We start from the raw sequence: 23,191 nt of genomic DNA on the forward strand, positions 1-23,191 counted from the left end.
GTCGGTACTTACCATCTACTTACTTTCCCATTTAGGTATGATTATGATTTCTGTTTCCCATTGCCACATTGCCCCTCGTTTGAATGTAGATTCAGGAGTTAATTAATGGTTTGTGAATTCACAAATATTCTATGTGTCATTTATTGCTCCAGTTTGTGCCATCTCATGAGTCAAGCTTATATATTTTAATACGACATAAGAGGACAAGCAATTTAGGAGAAAATTTTGTTTTCTTTGACCTTCAGAGAAAAATTTAATAAATTTGTAAGAGACAGAAGTGTAACCAAGGCTTTAATTCTGCTTCACTTGTAATAGTTATTTTACCACAAGCAGATATCATTGTATGCATGTTACTGTCTGACCCAAAGAGCTCCTTCTAGGACTATCATTTATTTGTTGGGTATTAAGTTCACAAGAAAGCAATATAAACCTGCTCTCAACCATTAGCTGGGGAGAAAAAACTCCGTGTTTTACATCAGTGAATTTCGAAAGGGTAACATATTTAGTTACCTGTGTGTGAGGTGATTATACAATTGCTCTGTGTCTTTTTATGTAGTGATCAATTGAGAAGGCTTTAAAAACTTATTTGAATTTATGGCTGTTGCCTGGCCCTCCTCTGGTTTTATATCAAACAAGGTAAACAGGGTGAATTCACCCATGCAGGCTCAGTGTTTGGCAACCTCCTGGGGCTTGCAGTCACTGTTGCACGCTCTCCAGTCACTCCACACGAAAATCCTTATTAACAACATGGTGAAAGCTTCACTGTCCTCCGGGAGCTTCTTCCTAATCAATGCCTGTGGCCAATCTCTTTAGAACTCCACAGCCTGCAGCCTGGGACATGCTTGGCAGCCAAATTCTGACTCACAGGTACAGTAGTTTGCAATGAGATTGTGAACATGCCCGGTGAAGAGGTTGGCACCCTGCCCCCCCAGGCTGTTTCTCTTAGACAGCTGAATGTTATTCTGCAAAGTAATCTGAAGCATTGATTTTCTTTTTTCCCCTATTCTAAAAAAGGTATTAGACACAAAAAAACAAATGTTTTTCATTTTACCCATGTGGGACAATATTGGTGTTTTATATAAAAATAATCATATAAATAAGGTCATTTTTGTTGCCGGAAGCAAGAAGAACTAAGCGTGTTAGTATTCTTGGGACATTTTCCTTAGTTGTGAGACTGAGTCAACCAAGTAAATAGGATCTTACAACCTCTAACATCTATTATATAGATGTCTATATAGTTGTTCACAAAGAGGTCAAGTCTCTGACATAAAATAACTACAGGAATTGTGAAATGAGGCTATAGAACCTCCTTTGTGTCACTATTCTAAATAAGACACGTTCATGTAGGGTCTCTGGACTAGAAGGATGAATAAACCTTGCTTTGGAAGCAAGTTTAAAAAAATCTTCTGACATTTTTCAGAAGATTTCAGAATACATTTTTCTGGCCTATTAAATCTATGTGCATTTTAACATCTAATCTCAAATCATTATATCTTGAATCACTCCAATTTTAAATCAACCATAAATAGTAAACAGTGCTATCCTACTTCACATTTGAGGAGATATAGGTTCCAGACCACATAGCTAATGAGTAAGGAAGCCATTCTATCTATAATGAATGATTGTTTTTAAACATTTATTGAGTTCTATCAGGGTGTTTTTAAAATAGTAGACACAATTCCTTTCAGATTTTCTCTTCCTTGTTTTGGGTAAGTGACCTTCGTGACTTTGTTCTGATTTGTTAGAGTATGTGAGATGTTTCTCTTTGTTATGATTTTTGTTTTATGTTCAATTCTGACTTTTCTTCATAATGGTAATCTAGGTTGCTTTGGGGAAGAAAGAGAATACCTGGGATTTATATCAAAGACATTGTCAGATACTTTTTTTTTCTCTTTGCTTTCACTGCTTGCCCCATCCCAGAAAGGTGTGTCATGAGAAACAAAGAATTAGAAGTTTTCAACTGACCCAAGGGGAAGGAACAGCTTATTTACGGTGCTACATGGTATCATAAATCAGCAAGGATAATACCCGTGTGACTGTAATCTGGTATTAATTATGGCACTAAAATTTTAATGCTTCCCTGGCCAACCCTCAGAAGTATCGGGGGTTAATAAGGGATTTTAACTGGGGGACACTGAGTTCCTCTGGAGGTAAGTATTTGGGAATTTGGAGAGTCTTCCTAAAAGTGAGCTTTATGAGGTCTGTGTATTAATACAAATGGCATCAACAACAAGCAAGCCAGGGCCTGTGGTAATGGGGGGTTGAGTATCTTTAACAGTTCATTCTTTATTATTATCTAGATGCTGAGATCAACTCTGCTCCATTGGGTGTATAATAAACCTTAAAAACGAGAATGTTGAACTGTTTATAAAAATGTACTCTTCTTCATGGACAAATATTCATTGCCAAATGAACCAAATCAATGTTTTTTTCCTGCAAGTTCATTAATTTAGACTTGTCATGTGGGTGACTATTCATAAGGCTGGACTACATATGCTGAACTGCATATATTAGACTTAATATATATTTATTCTTCTCACTGCCTAAGCTGATACTATAAACAGTGACATCCTATGCGGAAAATGTTTCATAGAAGAGGGGCTGACTAATAAAATCTGTATATTTTGATAAGAATGCAAAAATATGGAAAATTACTTTTGGCTGAGCCCATGATAAGAAGTTTCAAAGCGAGGTGCTAGACCCGTTCAGCAGGATTGTAAAGAAGGCAGTAAGAACCGTGACTACCCTCATCCAGTGTGAAAAGGAGAGCGAACACAGTGGCATAGAACTACTTAACAACTAAGGTAGCCACCTGGAGTCTGACCCATCTACGGGAGTGTTAAGGGACCTCCGGGGAATTGGGACAATCCAATAGCAAGAATCTGATCGGAGGCCTACTGCCTAGACTGGGGGCCAAGGGGGGCTCCTTGGTGTTCAGAGGGAGGGTGAATATTTATGTCAGGGAGCTGCCGGGGAGATTGTGGTTTTGAAGAATCCATAGGTGTGCCCAGGAAAGAAAGGAGAAGAGAGAACTTAAAATAACTGCCAGGACCAGAGGAAACCAAATCCCGACAATACTGGCACCGATCTTGGAAGGTTTCTCCTCATTTTTTTCCTCTTCTCTCCTCCTCAACAATGGAAAGGGCTGTAAGCTGCAGCAAGGAGGAGAGAGTGGAATGGTCAGTGGAGGATGGGGAACTAATGAACATAGAAAGAACCTGCCCATGCCTTCCTTTCCTACCGTAGAATTCCTGCCTGCAGCAGGCCTAACTGGGCAGAGATATTCTAATGTCAGTTGAATTTCTGAGTTTTTATATTCTCTGGGACTGGCTGTGTCAGTTACTGATTTGTGACTTTTGGGGGAATCAGGGTACAGTTCTTCTCTGAAGCAGATTGTTTATATAATCCTATAGACTTTGTAGTTGAAGATTTTATTTCACATCAGTATATTTCTGTGGCATCAATTTATGTAAACATCAATCAGATAATCAGATAAACAAGAAAAATAGAGTAAGTGCTTTTCAGTGAATTGAAATACAATGACTTGGAAGCTTCTTTGGATTAGAAACAGTCCTCTGAGGGAAAGGAGCCACACAAATACTGTATGGCATTTTTGCATTTCAAACAAAAGAAATAGCTAGTGCAAAGACACTCAGGATGGAATGAGCTGGTGTATTTGGGGAACAGAGAGAAGGCCAAAGTGGCAGAAGATAAATTCTTGAAGTCGAGAGTGGTGTGAAGTTGGAGGGGTTAGCTGGGGCACATCACATGGAGCTTCCTAAGCTAGAGTAAGGCAGGGAAACGTTGGAGGGCTCCAAGCAAGGGAGTGACATTGTCTGAGTTATATTTATAAAATTCTCTCTCTAGCTGACATATGAAGAATGGGTTGTAGGGGGGCAAGAATTGAAGCAGGAAGACCAACTCAGAGATCGTTTCAAAGTTTAGGCTAAATATGATTATGATTTGAATAAGAGTTGTAGGGATACATATGGAAAGAAGTAGTTGGATTCTGGATATGTTTTGAAAGTAGTTACCTTAGTGATGTTCTGGATGTGGGATAAGGGAGAGTGTTCTCAAGGATGTGCCCTAGAAGTTCTACTGGAGCAACTAGGTTGGTGTTTCAGCCATCTGTCAGTCCACCACTGAGGAGACTTGCCTTGGTTCTACCATAAGATGGATACAATAAAAGACTCATAGGAGCCATCACCAGAGCCAGGATAAAGTCAACACTGGACCTCAGAAGAGTGGTTGTTGTAATCCCAGCATTGGCAGCAGTAATGGCTGCAATGCTTGCTGCCTTCACGGCAATTCCCATGGGCATCTGTAGCACTGGGGGCAGTAGTGATTAGTATAGGGTTATAGCAATGGAGTTAGTGGATGGGGCTCTAATATTAATCATCACACATGGCATGGACTTCAGCATCGTTTCTGATGCTGAGAAGAGCAACCGAAAGAGCGATGCCTATGGCTGACATCTGCAGCTGTGGTGGTCGTGTTCAACAATGATGGTGGTCATGCCTTTGAAAAGCTGAAGCCATGTAGCTACCACTTTTGATGTTGGCTATACAACACATAAACAATAAAGACCTAAAGCAGGACAGGAAGACGGTGGTGGCCAAGAGAATTAATTCTTTGTTTACATCAGAAAAAATCCTATGTTGATTCCTAGACATTTTCCCAGGAATTTGTATGATGCTTGGGTTCTCAAAGAACAAGTAGGAGAGGATTAGAAACATTTTTGTTTTGTGGTTATGTGCTTGAATAGCCTGCAAAATATAGATCACACATAAGTATAGCAACTCTTGAGAGAGAGAAAGTGTATAACTGTGATGCTGTGTAAAAGCACACAGGTAGAATATAAATGGCTTCAGAATGCAAGCTATTAGTTATACAAAAATGATGGAGTGGCATCCGGAGATGCCATATGAAGTTTTTTAGGTGGGAGTGAGCAAGTTATTTTGGTTGCAGTGGAGATTTTAGTTCTGAGCTGTGATTTTGGTATCTTATCCCAGTGGAATTTGAACTTTTAAAATGCTCCAAGAGCTTTAGGACTTCCTGCTTCTGCAGAGGATTTTAGGGAGATAACTCACCATCAGAATGATGGTTTAGATTCTGAGAAATGAGGAAATACAGCTTTAGAGTAAGTCAAGGTTTTCTTAGGGTGTGATTTAGTGGACTGGCCATAACATTTGTTATTGCCTGTTTTCTGGGACAGAGTCTATTCCCAACAGGGCTGTGACTCAACCTTTCAGACAACCAAATGGAATCCCAGAAGGATGAGACCATAGAAAGTGAGGCTTTACCTGGACCTTGTGGGGATTTAAGAGCTCATGGTCTTTTCCGTAATGTGTTTTGACCAAATGAAATTGGTCCAAAGTATTCCCTTTCCTTTTTCACCATTAGGCTCTTTGCTTTTTTTTTTTTTTTTTTTTTTTTTTTTTTTTTTCTGATTTTCTTCTATTCCTGAAGGGTTTACATTTCTTTTGTGAAAATGCATGTGTGGGATTTTGAGAAATGCTTCAGGATGAAGTCCTATCTATCAATCCAAAACTCTATCAAGAGATTTATTTGTTGATTGCTGTTCTTCCCCACAGGCCCACCTCTTTGCTTCCTAATACGTTTCCTTCCATTTCTATTTTTCTTCCATCCACAGCAGAAGGGCTGCCTGAAGCTTTTCCCCAGAGCAATTCAGCAGAACAGTCTTAGAGAGGAGTTAAAGTCTTCAGTGTCTCCCCTGACAGGCACTAGAACATTTTTTCTTTAACTCTAGCATCACTGATTTTTGCCACCAAATAGCCACCACCCTGCTCCTCTGCCTAAAATAAGACATTCTTATTGATGGTATGTGGATGGCAAAGAGCACTATTAGCCAGACAGTTTTCATGTTTTTACAGAGGAGAAAATTGCCTTGCTAGACATGTTTTTAGGAGGAATTAATAATACTATTCACATGATTTAAGTTGGCAAAATAACTTACCTGGCAAATTTTGGCTGGGTAGGAAAAGCTACTGAAGCCCAGTCAGCTTAATTATGACAAGGGTGATTAGTGTATCTGTCTCAGTGAAAGACCATTGCGATTATTAGAAAATCAATAACATATAGAATCACTGCCACTTTGCCCTACAAATATGCCCCTGCTCATGATGCTTTAGGATGTGAACATCGATGGTATGCTAGCCCTTCGTTGTCATATTGTACACGCTCTACGAAGGAAACTATATTAAAAAGCTTTTGCTCAGGACGACTGCAGTTTTTAGGTGCTATCCTGTCCAGATTCTTAAAACAGTCAATAGTGTTAGGAGAGCTTCACTGATTGAAGCTCTGACCTGATTATAAGAATCAGAAAGCTTTGGTGATTATCTAAAGCCTATAGGAACTTAATCACATTTCTTTAGTTATGGAAATAAGCCAAGATTCCACAATCAGCTTTACAAATAAGATATCTGTAGATCAGGGGTTGAAAGAGAATAATGCCATCCTTCTTTTTAAATCAGACCTTCCTTTTAGAGCAGGCGGTGATGAATTTGTGTTGCACCAAGTTCGGGCGGGATGTAAGGGGGAGGTCCTTGCTGCTATCATTAACACTATTTCACAATTTCTGAGAGATGATACTAGATGAATCATGGTTGAGAAAGTAAAATATCCAAATTACTTCAATACAACTAAATATTTCTTTTGTTAGGGTCTTATAAAGAGCCATTTAGAAACATCTGAGTTCACTTTTAAGAGATATCTCTATGTAATTTAAAAAATTGAATTTTTATTTTAACTAATTGTTCAAGGTTTTAGTTAATGCTAATCTAGCCTCTACTGACAGGTGTATATCACTACGCCTTTATCTTCTTCTTTTTTTTTGGCAGTGCCACGTTGCTTGTAGGATCTTAGTTCCCCAACTGGGGATTGAACCCAGGCCCTTGGCAGTGAGAGCACAGAGTCCAAACCACTGGACAGCCATGGGATTCCTGTCCTTTTGCTTCTTGTTTAAGGCCAAGATTTGCTATGGATCCCACCCCTTCTGTCTGCCTGAGGTCATTTAGGGACCAGCAAACTATGGCCAGAAGGCCTGCTTCCACTCTTCTTGGTAAATAAAGTTTTATAGAAACACAGCTATATCCATTAGCTTATGTACTGTTTCTGGCTGCTTTGTGCTCCCATAACAGAGTTGCATAGTTGCAACAGAGACCTTGTGACCTCTGAGCCGAAAATATTTGCTATCTGATCTTTTAAGAAAAAAATTTCCAAGCTCTCTTTCAGCCAAGAACATGCAAATCTCTTTCTACCTCACTAGCCCTTTGACTCTGTAGAGCTTCTAGACCTTTCTAGTCAATTTCAATTCCCTTCTCTTCAAACTTCTTGGAAATTACTAGCCACTCGCAGGACTAGCCAGACACTCCCTGTTTTCCCATTCACTCCTCAATTCTGCATTCTTGTTTCTGCTCCTACTCTATTGCAGTTGCTGCTGACTAGGCTAAAAAAGTTTCCTTAATTACTGAATCAAATGGCCACATTTTTGGTCCTTTTCTATGACATTTGATTCTGGGGTCAATGGTCCTCATGCTGGACTCTCTACACTCTAGGTTTCTGTGATGATATAGTCTCCTTTTTTAACTCTGACCTCTGTGGTATTGCTTCTTGGGCCTCTTTGAGGCTACATGTTAAATGCTATGACTCTATTTCAGGCCCCCATTAGCTGTCACTTGGACAACCTCAGCAAACTTCTAACTGGTTTTACCCTTCTGCATCACTGTCCTCTTTAAATCTTTTCTCATATAGAGTGATCCATATTGAAACCCAGTATCACCACTTCCCTGTTTACAAAACCTTAGAAATTCCCATTGTCTACAGCTACAACGAACAAGTCAAATTGCTGCCTTACCCAATGTTTCCGTCTGAGAATTGCCCAAAACCACTGTTTTATGACCTGGGTTATATCCCAGTAAGAGCAAAACACATTGTAAACATAGAGTGGTGATAGAGAATGTTGGGTGAAGTAGTTCAGTATTTCACAGGGTTCCTAAGGAAGATGGGTAGGAGATGAGGAGGGAAGCTGAGTAGGGAGAGGCAATGAGGAACCTGGTGTGCTATGTTAGAGAACTTATGTTTTATTCAGTAGGAGCCACTAATTTTAAGTCAAATAGCATTGTCAGTTTTATAGTAAAGAAAATCCATTCTTAAAATTGCATAATATATCTGGAAAACTATTTTTATAATATGTATTAAGATAATTAAGGAATTACAGGGCTGAGCCCTTGTTACTTTAAGTAGGAGAGATTTGAACATACTTATGTAAACTACTAAACATGAAAAGGCTGAATTACAGGAGAGAGATGGAATAATTGATGGAATGACTTACCAGGGGGATAGGATGCCAGTTAAACGATTAGTATATATAGAACAAGGAGCACCTAAATGCTAGGTAGGAAGAAAGGAAGGGAGAATAGTGGGAATGTCTGTGATATCAAGATGGGCAAAGGAAATTGAAGGAATTCTCATGAGCTTTACTTAACTTGTGAACTAGGAAGCAATATGGTCATCTGAGAATGATGAAGGAAGTAATGGCAGACGGTGCTTAAATGAGATTTTGGAGTAACAGTTGAGGAAAATGGGAGCTAGAGATAAATATGGAAAGACAGAAACAGAAGGATTATTTGGTAGTGTTAAGGATCACCTGAGATGGGATGTCGTCAATTTCTAGTGACTTCAAGAGAAAACTCTTCTGCTGATGACACTCAGCCAATCATAGGAGACTAAGGAAAGTGGGAGGTGGCCATTTGGTTGGTACAGGCCTGGAATTTCATCATGTGAAGAGGCCACAGGTAAAGGGTATTGACAAGTATCATTTTTTTTTAACATCTTTATTGGAGTATAATTGCTTTACAATGGTGTGCCAGTTTCCGCCTTACAACAAAATGAATCAGCTATACATATACATATATCCCCATATCTCTTCCCTCTTGCGTCTCCCTCCCTCCCACCCTCCCTATCCCACTCCGTAGGTGGTCACAAAGCACTGAGGTGATCTCCCTGTGCTATGCGGCTGTTTCCCACTAGCCATCAGTTTTACGTTTGGTAGTGTATATATGTCCATGCCAGTCTCTCACTTTGTCACAGCTTACCCTTCCCACTCCCCATGTCCTCAAGTCCATTCTCTAGTAGGTCTGCATGTCTATTCCTGTCCTGCCCCTAGGTTCTTCATGAACATTTTTTTTGATTCCATATACAAGTGTTAGCATATGATATTGGTCCCTCTCTTTCCTACTTACTTCACTCTGTATGAGAGACTTCAGTTCCATCCACCTCACTACAAATAACTCAATTTCACTTCTTTTTATGGCTGAGTAATATTCCATTGTATATGTGTGCCACATCTTCTCCATCCCTCCATCTGTCAATGGACACCCAGGTTGCTTCCATGTCCTGGCCACTGCAAACAGAGCTGCAATGAACATTGTAGTACACGACTCCCTTTGAACTATGGTCTTCTCAGGGCATATGCCCAGTAGCGGAACCACTGGGTCGTATGGCAGTTCCATTTCCAGTCCCTTAAAGAACCTCCATACTATTCTCCATAGTGGCTGCATCAATTTACATTCCCACCAACAGTGCAAGAGGGCCCCCCCGCCACACACACCCTCTTCAGCATTCACTGTCTGTAGTCTTTTTGATGATGGCCACCCTGACCAGTGTGAGATGACACCTCACCACAGCTTTGATTTGCATTTCTCCAATAACTAATGATGTTGAGCACTCTTTCATGTGTTTGTTGGCAATCTGCATATCCTCCCTGGAGAAATGTCTATTTAGGTCCTCTGCCTATCCCTGGACTGGGTCGTCTGCTTTCTTGACATTGAGCTGCATGAGCTGTCTGTAAACTCTGGAGATTAATCCTTTGTCAGTTGCTTCACCCGCAAATATTCTCTCCCATTCTGAGGGTTGTCCTCCCACCCTGTCTGTGGTTTCCCTTGCCGTGCAAAAGCTCCCAAGTTTCGTCAGGTCCCACTTTCCCATCCTTGTCCCTATTTCCATTTCTCCAGGAGGTGGGCCAAAAAGGATCTTGCTGTGATTTATGTCATAGAGTGTTCTGCCTATGTTTTCCTCTAACAGTTCCACAGTATCTGGCCCTACACCTAGGCCCCCAATCTATCCTGAGTTCATTTTTGTGTATGGATCCAGGGAGTGCTCTAATTCCATTCTTCCACATGTAGCTGTCCAGTTTTCCCAGCACCACTCACTGAAGAGGCTGTCTTCTCTCCACTGTACACTCCTGCCTCCCTTATCAAAAATAAAGTGACCATATGGGTGTGGGTTTATCTCTGGCTTTCTATCCTGTTCCATTGACCTATATTTCAGTTTTTGTGCCAGTACCATACTGTCTTGATTACTGTAGCTTTGTAGTATAGTCTGAAGTCAGGGAGCCTGATTCCTCCAGCTCCGTTTTTCATTCTCAAGATTCCTTTGGCTATTCGGGGTCTTTTGTGTTTCCATACAAATAGTGAAAGTTTTTGTTCTAGTTCTGTGAAAAATGCTACTGGTAGTTTGATAGGGATTGCGTTGAATCTGTAGATTGCTTTGGATAGTATAGTCATTTTCACAATGTTGATTCTTCCAATCCAAGAACATGGTATATCTCTCCATCTATTTGTATCATCTTTAACTTCTTTCATCAGTGTCTTACAGTTTTCTGCATACAGGTCTTTTGTCTCCTTAGGTAGGTTTATTCCTAGGTATTTTATTCTTTTTGTTGCAATGGTAAGTGAGAGTGTTTCCTTAATTTCTTAAGTTTACCAAGGCTTGATTTGTGACCCAAGCTATAATCTATCCTATGAGCACTTGAGAAGAAAGTTTATTCTGTTGTTTTTGGATGGACTGTCCTATACATATCAATTAAGTCCATTTTGTTTAATGTATCATTTAAAGCTTGTGTTTCCTGATTTATTTTCATTTTGGATGATCTGTCCATTGGTGAAAGTGGGGTGTTAAAGATCACCATTATGATTGTGTTACTGTCGATTTCCCGTTTTATGGCTGTTAGTATTTGCCTTATATGTTGAGGTGCTCCTGTGTTGGGTGCATAGATATTTACAATTGTTATATCTTCTTCTTAGATTGATCCCTTGATCATATGTAGTGTCCTTCTCTGTCTCTTGTAATAGTCTTTATTTTAAAGTCTATTTTTTCTGATATGAGAATTGCTACTCCAGCTTTCTTTTGATTTCCATTTGCATGGAATATATATTTCTATCCCCTCACTTTCAGTCTGTATGTGTCCCTAAGTCTGATGTGGGTCTCTTGTAGACAGCATATATAAGGATCTTGTTTTTGTGTACATTCAGCCAGTCTATATCTTTTGGTTGGAGCATTTAATCTGTTTACATTTAAGGTAATTATCGATATGTATGTTCCTATTACCATTTTCTTAATTGTTTTGGGTTTATTATTGTAGGTCTTTTCCTTCTCTTGTGTTTCCTGCCTAGAGAAGTTCCTTTAGCATTTATTGTAATGCTGGTTTGGTGGTGCTGAATTCTCTTAGCTTTTGCTTGTCTTTAAAGGTTTTAATTTCTCTGTTGAATCTGAATGAGATCCTTGCTGGGTAGAGTAATCTGGGTTGTAGGTTATTCCCTTTCATCAATTTACATATGTCCTGCCAATTCCTTCTGGCTTGCAGAGTTTCTGCTGAAAGATCAGCTGTTAACCTTATGGGGATTCCCTTGTATGTTATTTGTTGTTTTTCCCTTGCTGCTTTTTTTTTTTTTTTTTTGAGTTTGAATGCAAAAACCACATATTTATTAAACATATGATTAACTTAAAAACACCAAACCAGTTTGTTTTAAAGTGCTCCTCATCCAAAACCTTGGAAAAACCATCACTCCAAAGTGAACTGAAAAAACAGTTTACAAAGCAAACACTGACAATAGGTATGGACAGGCACTACCAAAAAATGCTATTTGTTCTTTAATTAAATAATGCCATTCTCAAGTTATGTAGGGCAGTCACCTTGACAGATTCCTTTTTTATAAGTATTCGTAAATAAAAAATGTCTAGATAGTCTAAAGAGCTGCAAACATTAATACCTTACAACAGCAGCTTACGTCTATTTTCGGAAAAAAGCACTAAAATCCTCTTCCATTGCAAGTCATTTATTTCTCTGGTGGAAGTGAGCAAGGTCACTACAATATTAACCTCTTTTCTAGAACAATGTAAATAACAAGGTATACACATCTTAAATTTGGTAGGTCATAAAAGTTAGGATGCAATCATTTTTTCTGATGCAACAGAAAAATAAATAAGTAAAAATTAAATACTTTAACCCAATATTTGGTATTGATAAATCAGTAGTGTCAACTTCATATACAAAGGACAGCACGATCTCGTTTTTAAAAAATCCTCAATGTCATGGTATTTGGGGTAAAAATATTTCGAATATTAAATGTTTCCTTTTTGCTTAAAGGAATATAATACAAACACCATCAAGCTGCGACCGTAACTCACTTTCAGCTGGGGTAAAGTGACCATTTGGTCCATGGCACAAGTTACATATATCACACTTCTGTCAAACTGAAACCTTAGGTTTATAAGATTTCATGTTTATAAGCTACAATACACACTGACTAAGATGTCAGTCCCTCACAGTATTTTAGAAAAATATCTACATTTGTCCTTACAGATGTCAAAATGTTACACCATCATTTGTTCAAAAAAAAAAAAAGATGCACATTCATACTGTGAAGTTATTAAGAAAATACTCTTGCAAATAAACTATATAAAGATAAAATACACTTCAAAGGTATGTGGGTTGTTTTTTGTTTGTTTTACAATATTCTATAAAGTGCAGAGAAATCCTAAGGGAAAAATTACTCCCTATAATATAGTTTAATTACAGCAGCTTTTGCATAGCAATACTTAGAGGAAGTTGGACACTTCCGTTTCCTCAGGAAGAGAATGATGGAAGAGGATCTTCCGATTCAGATTTTTTTTTGGTCATAAGTCTGCTTTCTTCAGGAATGGTTGCTGATGCCAAATCTCCATTAAGTGTATTTCTGGAACAGTGAACAGGTCTATCTGGGTCTTCGAGAAGAGCATCATTACAAGAGTCTGTATCTGAGTAGGTTCTTCGGCGCCTCTGGGAGAGTCGGTGAAGTGTAGACACTGTTTCTTTTATAGAGTGGCTACTCCTCTCTGAACTGCAAGAACCAGGGTGGCTGACAGAACGCTTCATCATTTGAACAGGAGAAGGTGACACAGGAGAAACTAAGGGATCCGGATGGCACAGCTGAAACATCTCAGGTTTAAACTTGGCATTCGCTATCTTCACACATTCCTCAAGCGTTGTGATGAATGTATTACACGTGGCACTAAGTAGAGAAGAGGCTTCATTCATGTTCTCTGTGCTGGGAGATGAATGATTCTCATCATGGTGAACAAATTCTTGGATCGTATGAACTTGCTTCATTAGGAGGTCACAGTAGAGGCGAAGCTCAGACATTTTGGTTTTCAGAGATTCACTGGTTTCACTTATTTCTTTTTCTTTTTTAGTCCTAGTATCAGACAAACAGGCTTTGGAGCTCCCCAAAGCAACCAGCCACCTTTGTCTTTCAGCTGCATTCACTGCCTTCATGTAGAAATGCTGCTCTCCTGGAATGATTAATTCCATTCTTGTGTTGTCTGCTGAATGGACTTTAATTTCACAAACTGCCATCTTTATACTTCCTTTGCTCCCTTTGCAAACATCATCTTGTGAATCATAGTAGGACAGGATTCCATTATCTAAAACAAACCAACGAGGCTGCCAACCCGTGAGATAGTTGGTCCACTTGTACAGAACTCCCTCCATGCTTCAGAGCCCGGCGCCGCGCATCCTCCTGGCCTGGCGCCGGCCGCGGTGAAGGGGGAAACGCGGGGCCTGGGCAGCCCCTCCCGGCCCGCCCGGGCCCCTCCCCGGGCGCCCCCAGCCAGCACAGAGCAGCCCTCAGCCCGCGCGCGCTGCCGGGACGTGGCGGCCCTCAGAGGCCGGGACGGCGGCCGCCGCGTGGTGCTTGGGGGCCTTGAGACATCCCCGGGCGAGCCCCGAAGGCGGCGGCAAATTCGGGACCGCGGCCGGCCTCCCGCTCGCGCTCCCACCGCCCCGCTGCTCCCTTCCGCGCCCCGGCGCTCCTTCCTCCTCGCCCGCCTTCCTTTCCTTCCCTTGCTGCTTTTAATATGTTTTCTTTGTATTTAACTTTTGACAGTTTGATTAATATGTGTCTTGGTGTATTTCTCCTTGGATTTATCCTGTATGGCACTCTCTGTGCTTCCTGGACTTGATTAACTATTTCCTTTCCCATATTGGGGAAGTTTTCAAGTATAATCTCTTCAAATATTTTCTCAGTCCCTTTCTTTTTCTCTTCTTCTTCTGGGACCCCTATAATTCGAATGTTGGTGCGTTTATTGTTGTCCCAGAGGTCTCTGAGACTGTCCTCAATTCTTTTCATTCTTTTTTCTGCTCTGGGGTAGTTATTTACACTATTTTATCTTCCAGGTCACTTATCTGTTCTTCTGCCTCAGTTATTCTGCTATTGATTCCTTCTAGAGAATTTTTAATTTCATTTATTGTGTTGTTCATCATTGTTTGTTTGCTCTTTAGTTCTTCGAGGTCCTTGTTAAATGTTTCTTGTATTTTCTCCATTCTATTTCCAAGATTTTGGATCATCTTTACTATCATTATTCTGAATTCTTTTTCAGGTAGACTGCCTATTTCCTCTTCATTTATTTGGTCTAGTGGGTTTTTACCTTGCTCCTTCATCTGCTATGTGTTTCTCTGTCTTCTCTTAACTTACTGTGTTTGGGGTCTCCTTTTCACAGGCTGCAGGTTCATAGTTCCCATTGTTTTTGGTGTCTGCTCCCAGTGGCTAAGGTTGGTTCAGTGGGTGGTGTAGGCTTTCTGGAGGAGGGGACTAGTGCCTGTGTTCTGGTGGATGAGGCTGGATCTTGTTTTCTGGTGGGCAGGTCTGCATCTGGTGGTGTGTTTGGGGTGTCTGTGACCTTATTATGATTTTAGGCAGCCTGTCTGCTAATGGGTGGGCTTGTGTTCCTGTCTTGCTAGTTGTTTGACGTAGGGTGTCCAGCACTGTAGCTTGCTTTTCATTGAGTGGAGCTGGGTCTTGGCGTTGAGATGGAGATCTCTGGGAGATTTTCACTGTTTGATATTACGTGGAGCTGGGAGGTCCTTGGTGGACCAATGTCCTGAACTCATCTGTCCCACCTCAGAGGCACAGGCCTGACGCCCAGCCAGAGCACAAAGACCCTGTCATTCACACGGCTGAGAATAAAAGGGAGGAAAAAAAGAAAGAACGAAAAAATAAAATAAAAAATAATTATTAAAATAAAAAAATAAAGTAATAAAAAGAAAGAAAGAAGAGAGCAACCAAACCAAAAAACAAATACACCAATGATAACAAGTTCTAAAAACTATACTGAAAAAAACAAAACAAAACAAAACAAAAAAACAAAAACAAAAACGGACAGATAGAACCATAGGACAAATGGTAAAAGCAAAGTTATACAGACAAGATCACACATAGAAGCATATACATACACACTCACAGAAAGAGAAAAAGGAAAAAATATATATATTTAAAAAAAAGTAAGAGAGCAACCAAATCAATAAACAAATCTACCAATGATAATAAACTCTAAATACTAAACTAAGTTAAACATAAAAGCAGAAACCAGTCGGTTGCATACAGCAAACCCCAAGTCTACAGTTGCTCCCAAAGTCCACCGCCTCAATTTTGGCATGCTTTGTTTTCTATTCAGGTATTCCACAGATGCAGGGTACATCAAACTGATTGTGGAGTTTTAATCCACTGCTCCTGAGGCTGCTGGGAGAGATTTCACTTTCTCTTGTTTGTTCGCACAGCTCCCGGGGTTCAGCTTTGGATTTGGCTCCGCCTCTGCGTGTAGGTCACCTGAGGGTGTCTGTTTTTCGCTCAGACAGGACGGGGTTAAAGGAGCAGCTGATTCGGGGGCTCTGGCTCGCTCAGGCCGGGGAGAGGGAGGGGTACGGCTGTGAGCTGAGCCTGCAGCCGCTGTGACCTATATGACATTGCAACAGTTTGAGGTGTGCCATGTGTTCTCCTGGGGTAGCTGTCTCTGGATCATGGGACCCTGGCAGTGGCGGACTGCACAGGCTCCCAGGAGAGGAGGTGTGGATAGTGACCTGTGCTCGCACACAGGCTTCTTGGTGGTGGCAGCAGCAGCCTTAGCGTCTCATGTCCGTCTCTGGGGTCCGTGCTGATAGCCATGGCTCGTGCCTGTCTCTGGAGCTCGTTTAGGCGGTGCTCTGAATCCCCTCCCTTCACGCACCCTGGAAAAATGGTCTCTTGCCTCTTCGGCAGCTCCATACTTTTTCCCGGACTCCCTCCCGGCTAGCTGTGGTGCACTAGCCCACTTCAGGCTGTATTCACACAGCCAACCCCAGTCCTCTCCCTGGGATCCGACCTCTGAAGTCTGAGCCTCAGCTCCCAGCCCCCGCCCACCCTGGCGGGTGAGCAGACAAGCCTCTTGGGCTGGTGAATGCTGGTCGGCACTGATCCTCTGTGCAGGAATCTCTGCGCTTTGCCCTCTGGACCCCTGTTGCTGTGCTCTCCTCCATGGCTCCGAAGCTCCCCCGTGCCATCCCTCGTCTCTCCCAGTGAAGGGGCTTCCTAGTGTGTGGAGATTTTTCCTCCTTCACAGCTCCCTCGCAGAGGTGCAGGTCCCGTCTCTATTCTTTTGTCTCTGTGTTTTATTTTTTTCTTTTGCCCTACCCAGGTACGTGGGGAGTTTCTTGCCCTTGGGGAGGTCTGAGTTCTATTGCCGGCGTTCAGCAGGTGTTCTGTAGGAGTTGTTCCCCATGTAGTTGTATTTCTGATGTATTTGTGGGGAGGAAGGTGATTCCCACATCTTACTCTTCCGCCATCTTGAAGTTCCTCCGACAAGTATCATTTTTGAAGCCCTGAATCACAGTGCCTAAGGCTGGCTGCAGATGGAGTTAACTTTCACAGTTTCAGAATTATGATTGGTACACAAAGCATCAGCCATCATGTTAATACTCTTTAGTGGTTCCTAATTGCTTTGCATGTTAATACAACCTATTGGTAATCAGCTTTAATGTCCTCCAACGATTAGCTTTCTTTTGTCTTAACAGTTGAGGATGTTTTGGAAGGGAGTCTCAGGCAGAATTGGAATGAACTATGAGGAATGCCCCAGATTATGGAGGCAGCCAGCCTGCCTAACACTGTGTTCCTTCTTTTTTTCTTCTGAAAATGTTTCCTTATCGTCCACAAACTTCCTTCATTCTCTTCTACCTCAGAACCTTTTGTTGTTCATACTTAGTCAATAAATATTTGAGTGATGTGTACCAGGCACGGTCATTAAAGTTCAGTCACCTGAGCTGTAATGTTTAGTCTTAGTATTTTTGGACGTGGAAGCATTTGAGAATTATTCTTGGTTCTAACACGTTGGGAGCAACCAGTTATACCTGGGGCTTTTTCAGAGCTAATGGGTCATGCAGTATAACAAGGTGCCAAACACTCACAGGAGAAGTAAGTTAATTATATGACACCACTAAGGGCACACATCTCCTGCTTGGAGGGAAAAGACTCATATGCACTTTTAATCTCTTCCTCTCTCATAATCTCTCTACTGTGTATTATTAGATTTGGTGGCTGTGGTGATGGGGGTTTTAATCTATATAAAACTTTCTTAATGTTTATTTATCTGAGCTAGACTTGAGAGAGCCCGTTCCTGCCTCTGCTCCCTCCAGACCACAAGTCCAGGAGGACAATGAGTGGCACAGGGTGCTGCTCAAAAATACTTGTTAAATGAATTGATGAATCATGCTAACAGGTACCATGAGTCTAGTAAAGTGTTCTAAGGCTCTGCAAGCCAAGACTGGGTTCTGTTAAAATCCAGTGACCCCCGCCCCGCCCCCCCAGGGGAACCACGGCTCCTGGGGAGTGAGGTTCCTGAGATGATTAACACAAATTACCAGAAACTCTCTGTGGCGTAACTTCAGACAGGTCAGCCATTCTCACACCCTCTAATGTGATTGGCTCCCTGTTCTTTCTCCACTTTCCATCTCAAATGTCCTCTACGTAAATTGCGTCTGAGAAACCCATCTGAAGAAGCCATATCCTTACAACTTATTTCCTGCCTACCGTTACAATCGCTGTTAAAGGCTTTGCCTACTTCTTTTACTCTGTTTCCTCATTCCCCAGTGCTATCAAGTTCCGGGGAGAAACAGAATTGTGTGATGATGTGTTAACTATATTTTTATGCCTTAAATATCTAGTACTTAGGACACAGCTTGGTTTCCTGCATATGTTAAAAATAAGCAAATGAACAAAACAAAAAGCAAGTAAACAAATAAAAATTACCAAGTGTTACTATATTCAGATCTTTGGAATACACAAAAGCCATTGTTCGGCTGCCTATGTCTATAGCTATATCATACCTTTCTTTTTTATTTTTCCTCTCAATAAATGTAAGTCAAGAATTGTTACCTGCTGGGACTTTCCCTGGTGGTCCAGTGGTTAAGACTTGCGCTCCCAGTGGAGGGGGCATGGGCTCAATCCCTGGTTGTGGGACTAAGGTCCCCCATGCTGGGTGGTGCGGCCAAAAAAATAAAATGAAATATCAATAGAAAGGTGTTATTAAGGATAGGGAGCATTTATCAAAATGCTCCCTATCCTTAATAGGGATAGGATACGAAAGTGTTTGAGAACTACAAAATTAAAATCTACTGGTACCAATGTGAAAACTCTTAAAAAAAAAAAAAAAGAAGTTACCTTCTAACATTGTATAGTTTTTTACTCAGTGGGTTTTGGTAAATGATATAGCTTGGGGAGGTAATTTTCTTAGAGACCTTATTTAATTTTCATCCTAAACCTATGAGATTATTATTACCTACATTTTGCAGGTGGGAGAGCAGGTTCTGAGAGGTTAAGGAACTTGATAATAAAAACAAGTATTGTGACAAAAGAGTAGCATTCAAATATATGATAATGCAGACTCTAGGCCAGGTAGGTATTGTCATCACCATTTTGAAGACAGTTTAAATTCAGGGAGAGAAAGTATTCTGCCTAAGGCCCCTCAACTGTACTAGTGTGTGACAGAAGCTACTGTTTCAGCTCGGTCTGTCTGACCGCGTAGCGTGTTTTCCTGGCTGAGTGGCTTGTTTAACTCAGGGCTTTTCACTCAACAGGGGACCATTCGTGAGCAGATACAGCTTCTTCCCTGTAACAGGAAATTACTGGATAAAATTGTATGCTGTCTTGTCCAATTATAAGACAATCAGTGCTGGGAACACCTTACTGGCTAAAAATGAGTGTTAATGCCTCTGTTCTTTTACTGTCATAGTTTAGTCTTGGTCTCAGGAAAGTAAAACATGATAAACAAAAACAAGTAAAAATTCTATTGCTGCTTACTGCCTTTACCTTCTTCCGTCTTTTCTGCTTAGCTAGTGCCAAAGTAATCACCTAATACACAACCCCCAGAAGCATTATGTTGACAGATCCTGATGTTCCATTTCTGTGTTTTCATTTGAGCTGTTCGGTCAAACGGAGATATGTTGTGAGAGGTGCTCAATGGAATTTTTCTAAAGGCAGTGAGGATCACAGCAACTACTTCTTGCTGACTTTCGGTGGGGTGGGGAAGGAATAGCAGGAAAATAAAATAAAAATGAAAAATTGTTGTTTCTTCCATATTGCCACGTAAAGTTACTTTTCTAGCTGTGTTCTGTATACATTTAATCACATCAATCTAGCTGATAAAATAAAAGCTCTCCTCCTTTGGCCCCATGCTAATTATTCTTGTTAATTATTTTTTAATTATCTTTCTATCACTGCTTCTAGAACAACTGTCATAATTTCTACCTCAGAGGCTCCAGACATGACATACCTATAACCGTGGTATAAAAGATGGTGGCTGGTGTGTGAATGCTTTAAAGGAAACATAAAGGGAAATCAAATCCAACTGCATCTCCCACTGCATTAGTGTGGTGAGTCTCTCAAATTGCTTCTGTTAATTATTCATTATAGGAACACATACACACTAAACCCCTTAATTATTTGAGGGTTCATGTTACCTAGTTCATATCTCTGTATTTGTCAGGTGTCTGACAGCATGTTGGACAAAGCAGAGCTCAAATAGCCTGCTATGTTGTCTAACCTTACTTCTGGAAATAAAAAAAACGGGTTAGGCACCAATTAATTATGCAGACCTTTGAGGTCTGCCATGTACTAACTAGTTCTTTTGTGTTAGAGTGAAGCCATTAGCACTATGCTAGGCACTCTGGGAGGGTACAAAGTCATTTGATTTCTGTTCTCTATTCTTTTTTTTTTTTTAAGTAGCCCTTGAGTTGAATCTTTATTTATTTATTTATTTATTTATTTATTTATGTCTGTGTTGGGTCTTCGTTGCTGTGTGCAGGCTTTCTTTAGTTGTGGTGAGCGGGGGCTACTCTTCATTGTGGTGCACGGGCTTCTCATTGCAGTGGCTTCTTCTCTTGTTACGGTGCGCAGACTCTAGGTGTGTGGGTCTCATTAGTTGTGGCACATGGGCTCAGTAGCTGTGGCTTGCGGGCTCTAGAGCGCAGGCTCAGTAGTTGTGGTGCACGGGCTTAGTTGCTCTGCGGCATGTGGGATCTTTCCAGACCAGGGTTCGAACCCATGTCCCCTGCGTTGGCAGGTGGATTCCCAACCACTCTGCCACCAGGGAATCCCCCCTGTTCTCTATTCTTAAGTAATTTAAAATGTCAATAGCAAGGTAAAATATACACATGTGACGTTAAAAAAAATTAGAGACCAAAGGCGTGAGAAAGAAGTCCAGAGGAGACTATCAGGGCAAAGTTTTCCTAAAAGACGTTTGGGTGGGAGGACATCATGAAGCATGGATAAATTTTAGAGGGTTTAGTGGTGGCAGTGAACATGGGGTCTTCAGTAGGTAGCTGGCGTGATTGAAGACTTTGTGTAAGAATCTTATAGGTAAGGTGAACATATAGCATATATATCATATAAAGTATTATCCATTTGCTCAGAATATCCTTGGTCAAATTCCGTTTCAGAGGCCTGAAGCCCTGCAGTACTCACAATATAGTTATTCTTATAACTATATTCTTATACAATATAGGTTTTTCTTCTCTGGTATGAGATTAGCAAGTTGTACCTCAAGTCAGTCCCATCTGTGTGCTTGTTTTTTAGAAAGATAAATTTTGTATCATTGTCACAACTGGGATATATAATATTTATAAAGTTTCATGCAAACTCTTTGTCGAAAAATTGAACCAACCTACTTGTTTAATTAATGTGAAAGATCAGGGAGGGAACTGCTGCTTAAAAATATTCCATATGAGATCATCATGTTTGCTTGAATGTCATCTCTGCTTATCATTTCTAAGAGAGATTATAAGGAGTTTGTTTCCCCCACTCCAATAAAGCAGACAGTCAATTGAAGGCAAGCCTAGTGCTTACTCTCACAGAGTTGGAGTATCTTGTTATTCTTCAACATTATGAGAAAATTGATCATCTTTAAAGCGCAGAGTTCAATACAGTGCTATAATCCCTAAATGTCTTGAAATGGTTGAACAATGAAATAACACTGACTGGCCTCCAGGTTTGTTCATTTTCTAAAGATACAGCTTCATTACCTTTTTTCCCAACGAGAATTAGAAGCCAAGCTTAGAGAAGTTACTCCTGATTTTGATAATGGTATAAATCATAGTTCATATGCATTATCATATTTAATTCCCCTTAATTCTATGAGATAGTTACAATTATCACAATCATTCCTGCCCTTAGACATGAGTAAGAGGTGTACCCAGTCAATGCTCTGAGCCTTAGCAAACACTGCAAATCACAGATATTGATACACAAAGAAAGTTTTTCCATTTCAAGCTAAGATTTTCTTTTATTTTTTTCTCTTTTATGTTTGAAATTAATTTGACTACACAAGAATTATGGGAAATAAATGCATTAGCCAAAATGGCTGTCCCAGGCCAGAGGATGCTAGGCTGAGTGTGTGTGTGTGTGTGTGTGTGTGTGTGTGTGTGTGTGTGTGTGTTGTCACATTTTCTGCCCTGGGAAACTAGAGAAAGAATTGGTGCTCTTGGTTACATCCAGCTGTCCAGACACCAAAGTGGCTGTCTAGGCAGACTAAGATCCCCACATAGCTGCATTCTCTTCCTCCCTATTTCACTCCCTCTCCTTGGATGGTCTAGTTTTGGTAGATGCTTAGAGTCTTCTGTAAATCCTGAGTCAGAAGGATATCCCTCTGGCACTCCAATCATCAGCTAGGAGGCCTGGGAAGTTTCTACCTTTCTGGCCCCAAAAGATCTATACTCCCACCCAGGCTTTCAGGGAGGCAGGGGCAGGCTCAGGGAGAGCAAAGTGCCTCTCTGGCCTCTGGGTGGTGAGCACATTCTAGAGGAGCAGACTTGAGGAGTAGGGGGGAGGGGGAGGCTGAGTGGAAAACAGGAAGGTAGGGGGCATAGTCTATCTGATAACTTTTAGGTATTTAGACATATGCTATGTTGGCCCTCATTTATCCTTTTGCCTTAGGCTGTGCTAATATTAGGGAAAACCTGTTCTCACTTCTACAGAGGAGCAAACTGAGGCTAAAAGGGATTAAATTAATTGCCCAATGGCTGGTAAATAACAGAGCTGGGATTTGAACACTGATCTGCTGACTTTAGAATATCACATTTTGGGTAGAGTGGAGGCAGTTTATAGGGGGAGCACCTTGAAAAATGTAGGTTTATGTAATAAATGAAACTTCTTGTAGAAGTCTGAGGAGAAAAGCAACATGAGAAAATCTTGTCCTGGAAAGATTTGTCCCCTGGTCTAAAGGCTATTAATCTTAGATGCATAAGAATTGGCCTTGGTTCTTAATCTAAAAATTTCCAGAGGATTGTCTCTTGAAGCTTGATTCACTAAACGTTAATAGTTTTTACACATGTGCACAACACAAAAAATGATCTCAAATTAAGAAGAGTAGGAAATTCAAAGTTAAACCAAGGGGAATAACATTCTTTATTGCAGTACTTCTCAGAGTCTTAGATTTCCTTATTTGGATTTCTATGGAGTAAATAACATACATAACTTCCCCAGACTGCTTGCTGATTGACCTGTTTTTGTGGAGCCCTTTACTGCTGCGGAAGTACTAATTCATAGCCCCT

The 23,191-nt window shown here is 40.8% G+C and overlaps 1 long non-coding RNA gene and 1 pseudogene across 1 annotated transcript in view; one reads left to right on the forward strand and one right to left on the reverse strand.

The window, feature by feature from the left end:
* The window catches only part of LOC109552810 (uncharacterized), a 98,203-nt gene that overhangs the window by 17,867 nt on the left and 57,145 nt on the right, over positions 1-23,191 (forward strand). The window lies entirely within an intron of this gene.
* On the reverse strand, positions 12,122-14,172 carry LOC117314492 (pleckstrin homology domain-containing family A member 3 pseudogene; annotated as a pseudogene).

This window comes from Tursiops truncatus, chromosome 12 (assembly GCF_011762595.2).
Source record: "Tursiops truncatus isolate mTurTru1 chromosome 12, mTurTru1.mat.Y, whole genome shotgun sequence".
In the NCBI taxonomy this organism is placed as follows: domain Eukaryota; kingdom Metazoa; phylum Chordata; class Mammalia; order Artiodactyla; family Delphinidae; genus Tursiops; species Tursiops truncatus.